The sequence below is a fragment of the Rattus norvegicus genome, chromosome 8, assembly GCF_021556685.1.
Source record: "Rattus norvegicus strain SHRSP/BbbUtx chromosome 8, alternate assembly SHRSP_T2T, whole genome shotgun sequence".
In the NCBI taxonomy this organism is placed as follows: Eukaryota; Metazoa; Chordata; class Mammalia; order Rodentia; family Muridae; genus Rattus; species Rattus norvegicus.
Genome location: NC_141541.1, coordinates 69,305,628 through 69,313,189, shown reverse-complemented (window position 1 = coordinate 69,313,189; position 7,562 = coordinate 69,305,628). Strand labels below are relative to the sequence as shown.

The following is a 7,562-nucleotide window of genomic DNA, read 5'->3' as shown; positions in this document are numbered from 1 at the left end:
CCCTCTTCCAAGCAAAATATTATGCCCCTTAAAAACACACACACAGGCTCTCATACATGCATGCACACATGCACGGGGGTGCACACACACACACACACACAGACACACACACAGACACACACGGAGGCACACCCCCTCTGCCTTTCTCCTTTTCCTCTCTGAGCAAGAGCTTTGTAACACTAGATGGCTGATCCGAAAATAACTGTTTTGCCCTTAGACAGAGGCGTTTTTTCCACAGGAGAAGCTGAGATATTTTGAAAGCCGCCCCTGAGGCAGAAAGTTGTGCACAAGGCACTAATTGCCAGCACTCCCAAGGGCAACTGCCTGGCAGGGGAGGCAGGAGGCAGGCAGGAGGAGGCAGGGCCTCTGAGGTCCTAGGGGAATCTCCCTCCAGCAAACATGTTCAGCCAGCTCGAGATAAAACCCAGAAGCAGGGGCAATCTTACATAACCAGAGCGGACCGAACATTTTCAGCAAATTACCCCTGTGATGAGTTCTGCCATAAAACCGCCTCGCAAGTGAATTTAGTTTTTCTTCCCTGCATGCCCAATCAATTAGCACATGAGTAATACCAAGCCCATTAGGACAAACCGATGCCGGGGGAGTTATGTCATCTGCTCTAGAAATGATTGCTTAATATGCCAGTTGGGGGCCGGGCGTGGTGGTGCATGCTTTTAATCTCAGCACTCAAGAGGCAGAGGCGGGTGGATCTTTGTGAGTTTGATGCCAGTCTGGTCTACACATGAAGTTCCAGGCCCAGTCAGGGGCGACATAGTAAGACCCTGTCTCGGCTCTGAGAAGCTCTTAACCACATACCATCTTGCCAGAATTAATACCAACAGTCCATCTCCACCAGAAGGCTGCAGGGCAGAGCAAGCAGCAGAGCCAGTGTGTGAGACCCAGCCTGCTAAAGACCTCAAATACCAAGGCCCACCTCCACAGACTTTCTCTCCTTTCCTGTTCGATGTTCTCCATGGTGGCCTCCAAAGCCAATAGAAGCCTAAAGGTAAGAGGAAAATGTATGGAGCCAGGCAGAAGAGTTGGAAGTGTTCTCCTGTGAATTGTTGGAATTCACACTCAGGAAAGAAAAGGAGAGGTGTGGGAGTTGCTTCGTTTTCCCGGACCCTGGTAGCTGTGGAGTAGGCCATCACAGGGAGCAACTAGAGACTTGTGCAAGACTGATCGCATTTGTACTCAACAGGAGTGTGTGTGAGAGAGAGAGAGAACACATGTCGGGGTGCTGTGGTACATGTGGGCATGAACAGGACAGGAACTTGCATCTCTGAGCACATGTTCATGCACAGTTGGAGAGAGCCAGCAGGCAGACATGTGTGCGTGCGTGCGTTTGTATGTGTGTGTGTGTGTGTGTATGTATTTGTGTGTGTATGCTTTTGTGTATGTGTATGTGTGTGTGTTTGTGTGTGTATTGTGTGTGCATGTGTTTTTGTGTGTGTATGTGTGTGTTTTTGTGTGTGTGTATGTATGTGTTTGTGTGTGTATGTGTGTGTGTTTGTGTGCGTATTTGTGTGTGTGTATGTATGTGTTTGTGTGTGTATGTGTGTGTGTTTGTGTGTGTATGTGTTTTTGTGTGTGTATGTGTTTTTGTGTGTGTATGTGTGTATGTGTTTGTGTGTGTATGTTTTTGTGTGTGTATGTGTGTGTGTTTGTGTGTGTGTTTGTGTGTATATGTGTGTGTTTGTGTGTGTATATGTGTGTATGTGTGTGTGTATGTGTGTGTGCTTTTGTGTGTGTATGTGTGTGTGTTTGTGTGTGTGTATTGTGTGTGCGTTTGTATGTGTGTGTATGTGTGTGTGTTTGTGTGTGTATATGTGTGTATGTGTGTGTGTTTGTGTGTGTATATGTGTGTATGTGTGTGTGTTTGTGTGTGTGCTTTTGTGTGTGTATGTGTGTGTGTTTGTGTGTGTATGTGTGTGTGTTTGTGTGTGTTTTTATGTGTGTGTGTGTGTTTGTGTATATGTGTGTGTATGTGTTTGTATATATATGTGTTTTTATGTGTGTGTGTATTGTGTGTTTGTGTGTATGTGTTTGTGTGTGTGTTTGTGTGTATGTGTGTGTGTTTGTGTGTGTTTGTGTATATGTGTATGTGTGTATGTGTTTGTGTGTATGTGTTTTTATGTGTGTGTGTTTCTGTATATGTGTGTGTATGTGTTTGTGTGTATATGTGTTTGTGTGTGTGTGTGTGTGTGTGTGTGTGTGTGTGTGTGTGTGTAGACACAGGGACATAAATGCCAGGTACACTTAGGTCCTTAGGAATGCATGCCTGCACACATATGTGTGCCTAGGCTCCTATTACTCTGGAACCCTCCAAGAGTGACTGGCCTTTTTTTTGGTCATATCTAAAGGCTCTGTGATGCTTCTGGACTAAGGGATCCAGTAATAAAAATTGAGTGTCCATCAACCTAATGTAGAAAGGTCGAGCCATACTGTGAGCCTCCTGAGCATGGAAAAGGCCTAGTTTTGGCTCTGGAGCTGACCTATGCTTGGCTCCGGCCGTGGTCTGCCCACTAGAAAAGAAAACCCCTTATTTACCCTGGGCCATAGCTGCTTCATCTGGCAAATGGAGGTAAGAACATGCCCCAGAAGCCTGGGCTGAGGGGTCGTATACAGCAGGAACTTGACACAACACTAAGAGGTGGCTTCTTCAGAGGAACTAAGATCCATGCATACACCTGCATGTAGGTATGTGCTCACAGGGTCTCACGGGACTTTACACCAGTGAAAGAGAACCTGGGCATGACCAGCATAAATGGTCAAAGGTGACAAAGGTCAAGTTAGCTGTGACTGTGGTGGCTCAGGCCCACAGCCCAAGTCCCGACCTTAGTTCCACTACCAACTAGCCAGGTTAACCTAGAGCCTCCTAGCTCTCCCCATTCTCTGTGCCCGGCTCCATCTCTCTAACTTTCTCATGTCTTGGGAAGAAAGTGATTTCTACCCAGGGCTCCCGTCTAATTAGAGAGAACTAGAGACTTGGAGCTGAACCCTGCTGAGAACTTCTGCCCAGTGACTGATATAACTAACTGTCCCCACCTTGTGATACTTCACTCCTGAGAGGGACGGTCACTTCCAAGGGAGTCCAAGCCATTGTCTCCAGAGTTGGGAGTGCAACCCCTCTGCAATCCTTCCTCAAGCCACTTGAAGAATGTGGGCCCAGGGAGCTGTAGGGCTGGGAGGAGTCACCCCGGGGTAAAAGTGGGGTTGAGGCATGTCTAAACCCCAGAAATCTCATCCAGAGATTGGCAGGAGTAGGATCACTCCACTCTGTGCCCTGGGCCTGTATGTCCTCACGCATCTAGTCTGGTGTTTCTCATCTCTGCCCTACCAGAGGAAGCCATGTAGCTGGTAGCCAGGTTAAACTTCCTTTCTCCTTATAAGGTCATGTCCAGCAGCACCTGGAATTCCTTCTCATGCAAATGAGGCTTCCGTAGCACCCTGGCCCTGGCCAATGATGTACGCTCACTTCCATAGCCCCTACTCACCCACCAAGGGATCAAATAGCCTTTGTTCCTCCCCAACGAATGGGAGCATTTCTCTGAAGCTGGTCCCTGGTGTGTGGGCTTTGCCTACACACTCGTGGCTGACCTGCATGCACCCACCCACCCATGATCATCTTAGGCTTTCAGCCAAATGAGAGACCCCATTGACAGCACACCACTCGCCTTGTGAGGGGCCTTGGAAGTGTGTCTGGGCTTCAGTGTGGAAGACAGAAGGGCTGAGTTCTAGGTCCTACGTTGCCCTGTGGTTTTATGAGCCACTAAATTTCCACCTTAATTGCCTCAACTCTAAGACAGGCATATTGTCAGCCAGCCTAACTGTGACACAGAATTCTTCCAAAAGAAGAATCAATTCTTAACCAGGGTTGCAGCAGAGCACAGCCAGCATGAGCTTCTAGAACTTAAAGGGGCTGGAGAGATGGTTCAATGGTTAAAAATGGCTCCAGAAAAAACCAAATTCAGTTCCTAGCACTCACATTGGACAGCTCACAACCACCTGGGACTCTAGTTCTAGAATGCCTAACTCCCTCTTCTCACCTTGAGGGCACTACACTTATGAGCACACATCCCATACAGACACACACACACACACACACACACACACACACACACACACGTAGCTTAGAAATAAATGTGTTTTTTTTATTTCTATTTATTTATTTTATATATAAAATGAGTACTCTGTAGCTGTTTTCAGACACACCAGAAGAGGGCGCCAGACCCCATTACAGATGGTTGTGAGCCCCCGTGTGGTTGCTGAGAATAGAACTCAGGGCCTCTGGAAGAGCAGCCAGTGCTCTTAACCACTGAACCATCTCTCCAGCTCTAATTAATGCATGTTTAAAAAGAACTTTAAGAAGAGAAACAAATCTTTTGTTAAAGCATTTTATCATCGTCGTCGTCATCACCACCATCACCACCACCACCACCACCACCACCACCACCACCACCACCACCACCACCATCATCATCATCATCATCATCATCATCATCACCATCATCATCTTACAGTACTGAGGTTTTGAACATAGGGCCTTGTGTACACTAGGCAAGCATTCTATTATTGAACTACATACTCAGTCTCTTGAGTCTGAACCCTGATCAGCAACCTTGCTCACTTGTAGGTCTTGAACCAGCCACTTGCTGAGCCTGCCTCTTCAGCAGGAAGATAAAACCTATTCTAGGACATTGGAATTAAATAAGCAAGGGAGGTTACTCAGCGACTCTCTCTCCTTTCCTGCAGACCTACTGAAGGTGATGCGCCCCTGATGGTAGGAAGGATACAGAGTTTTCAGGTAGCCAGCCTCCAGGATGGGCCCTGCACCTACTAGAACTGATGATCCCCTATCTACAGTCTTCACCCACGGAGCTTTTGTAAGTGAAAGAAGGTCCGAGTGACTTCCAAGGGTCATTCACATGAGACATGACCGCTTTAATCCCGAGTCTCTGGATCAGTGGTTGTGGGAGAAACCAGCCACCATGTTGTGAGGATACTCAAGCTGCCTGGAGAGTATGATCTATGAACTGAGTCCTTCTGCCAAAGCCAGCACTAACTTGCCAGCTGTGTAAATCCCATCTCAGGTAAATCCTGAGGCTCAGTCAAGCCTCAGGGAATTGAAGCCCACAGGACACCTGGACCCCAAACACTTGGAATGGCCCAGTTACTTTTGATGGACACCATGCTGAGTGACTCTCAGTCTTGCTTTGAAGACCAGTTCCAACACAGGTCATTGAGGAAAATGCTGGATGTGCCACACAGGTAGATGGTGTGGTGCCCAGATGCAGCCAGGCACACAGCCACCTCCAGTAATCACAATGGCGGGAAGCCTGTGGGTGATGGGTTCTGGCTTACTATTCCTTTTGTGTCATTTTGTGCCAGTGGGAGTTGAACCCAGGGCTATGTGCATGGTAGGCCAACGCTCTGACACTGGCGTACATCTCCAGTCTTTAACCGTTGCTTTAAACTGCGATGCTTTGGGGGATAAATTGTTATACAGTGATAGGTGACCTTAGCAGATGCAAGCTCTGTCCTTTAAATCCTGCTTTTGGAGCGGAGGTTCTCAACCTGTGGGTCACAACCGCTTTGGGGGTCCCATAAATTAGATATCCTGCATATTAGAAATTTACATTATTGTTCATAACCGCAGCAAAATTACAGTTATGAAGAAGCAACATGGTTGGGGGTCACTACAACATGAGGAAGTGTATTAAAGGGTCATAGCATTAAGAGGGTTGAGAACCACTGTTTTAGAAGAAAGGAAACCGTGGGTAGATGGCCATGATAAGCAAGGTGTGGTCAGAAACCAGTGCCCCCTAGCTTTCTGCAGGAGGCAGATCGGCTCTGTTGTCACTGCTTGCAGAGACCTGGGAGGTGAGAAACCGACCTGAAAAGCAGACTCCATGCAAAGGGTTGTGCTTAAGCCAAGGGTGGGGGGTGGGGTGTGATCCCCAGGATCTGTGGCAAGAAAGAATGAGTTAAAGTGCTTGCCCACCTCTGATGGGCACAGTAGAACATGGGGCCTAGGTAGGCTGGCACACGGATTTACAAAGACCCAGGGCACCTGCTTTACTGTGTTTTTTAAGAGGAGGAAATGGGCTCTTTTGCTCTCCTAACGGCCCGGCTGCTCTCTGATTTTCACAGGTAATGGGGCAGGAAATTGCCCACAGTGAATGAGCGAGACCTGTTACCTGTGGGTGGAAATGGGTAATGAGAATTTAAACCCAGGCACATCACCGGATCACATTAGGGAGCCAGCTAGCAAAAATGATTAGGAGGGTTTTAATATGCGCCGTTTGGATGGATATCCATCCCTGCAGCGACCTCAGGCTCATTAGCCTAGCGTCCTGCACAGGCAATCAGTCATTTGTGTTTGCGGAGTGGCCTCCATCCCAGAACTCTCGAGGGGTGCCCAGGACCTGGATATTGGAAAAAAATCAAATACTATTTGGCATGGTGCATTCAGGTGACCTTAAGTATGACTCAGATGACCTGCAGACCTGTCTGTGCGACCAGGTTTAACCTTCCCACCTTTCTGAGAAAATGAGCCTAGTGCTAAGTCACTAGTCACTATATCTGCCCATTTCTCTTTCTTGACTATTAAGAGTTAGTGCATCCTCAAGGATAAAACACTGAACCCACAATCAGAGCTCCAGGGTCCTGCAGCAGGCCCGCTGCCTGTGAACAGGTTCTCTAGGCATGTCTCTTGTGTAGAGGTCTCCTCTGGACAAGTTCTCTTCTGGTCCTTGGTTACTCATTCCCTGTGAAATGTCCCCACATGTTTCAGAGTGAGATCCTTTGTGCTGTCAACTTGACAAAATCTAGAATCCCCTGAGAGCCAGACCTCTGAGCATGTCTATGGGGGATTTTCTTGACTGTGTTAAGTGGGAAGATCACCCACCGTGGGTAGCGCCAACCCCTGGCTAGGATTCTGGGCTGTGCAATAGGTACGTATTCATCTCTCTCTGCTTCCTGTTTGGAAATGTGTGACCAGCTGCTTCAGGCTTCTGCAAGCTTGACTCCATTCTTGACCTATGAGCTAAAATAAACCCGTTCTTAAGTTGCTTTGTCAGAATAGTTTATCTCTGCGATGGTAACTCACCATCTTCTCTATTTGTGTTCATTTGGGTACGTTCTTCCTTACATTTCCCCAGCCAATGAGAGTATCTTGGTTTTGAAAACACTTAATCTGAAATTTTTTTAAGCAAAGAAAAATGAAAAGACAAAAAGAAGTCTGGGATAAAGGCTGGAGAGAGGACTTAGTTGGAAATGTGCTCACTGTGCAAGCATGAAGACCTCAGTTCAATCCCTAGAATCCAAGTTTTTGAAAAGTCTGGTGTGGTGGTGTGGATTTGTAATTGCAGAGCTGGAGAGGCAGAGGCAGGCGAGTCCCTGGGGCTCTACTCCTATTCTGAGCTAATGGGAGATCCTGGCTCAAAGAACAAGTCAATGCTTTCGTGTAATATCTAGGCTGTCCTGTACTCTCCAGTACATGTATATGCAAATGCTTAACACACACAGGAGGAGGAGGAAGAGAAGGAGAAGAAAAGAGG

The 7,562-nt window shown here is 47.4% G+C and overlaps 1 long non-coding RNA gene across 1 annotated transcript; it reads left to right on the top strand.

The window, feature by feature from the left end:
• Positions 1-702: 702 nt before the first annotated feature.
• On the top strand, positions 703-7,072 carry LOC120094181 (uncharacterized). Its single transcript, XR_015627291.1, has 2 exons — positions 703-1,006; positions 4,756-7,072. It is a non-coding gene; the product is annotated as an uncharacterized LOC120094181 (long non-coding RNA).
• The last annotated feature ends 490 nt before the right edge of the window (positions 7,073-7,562 follow it).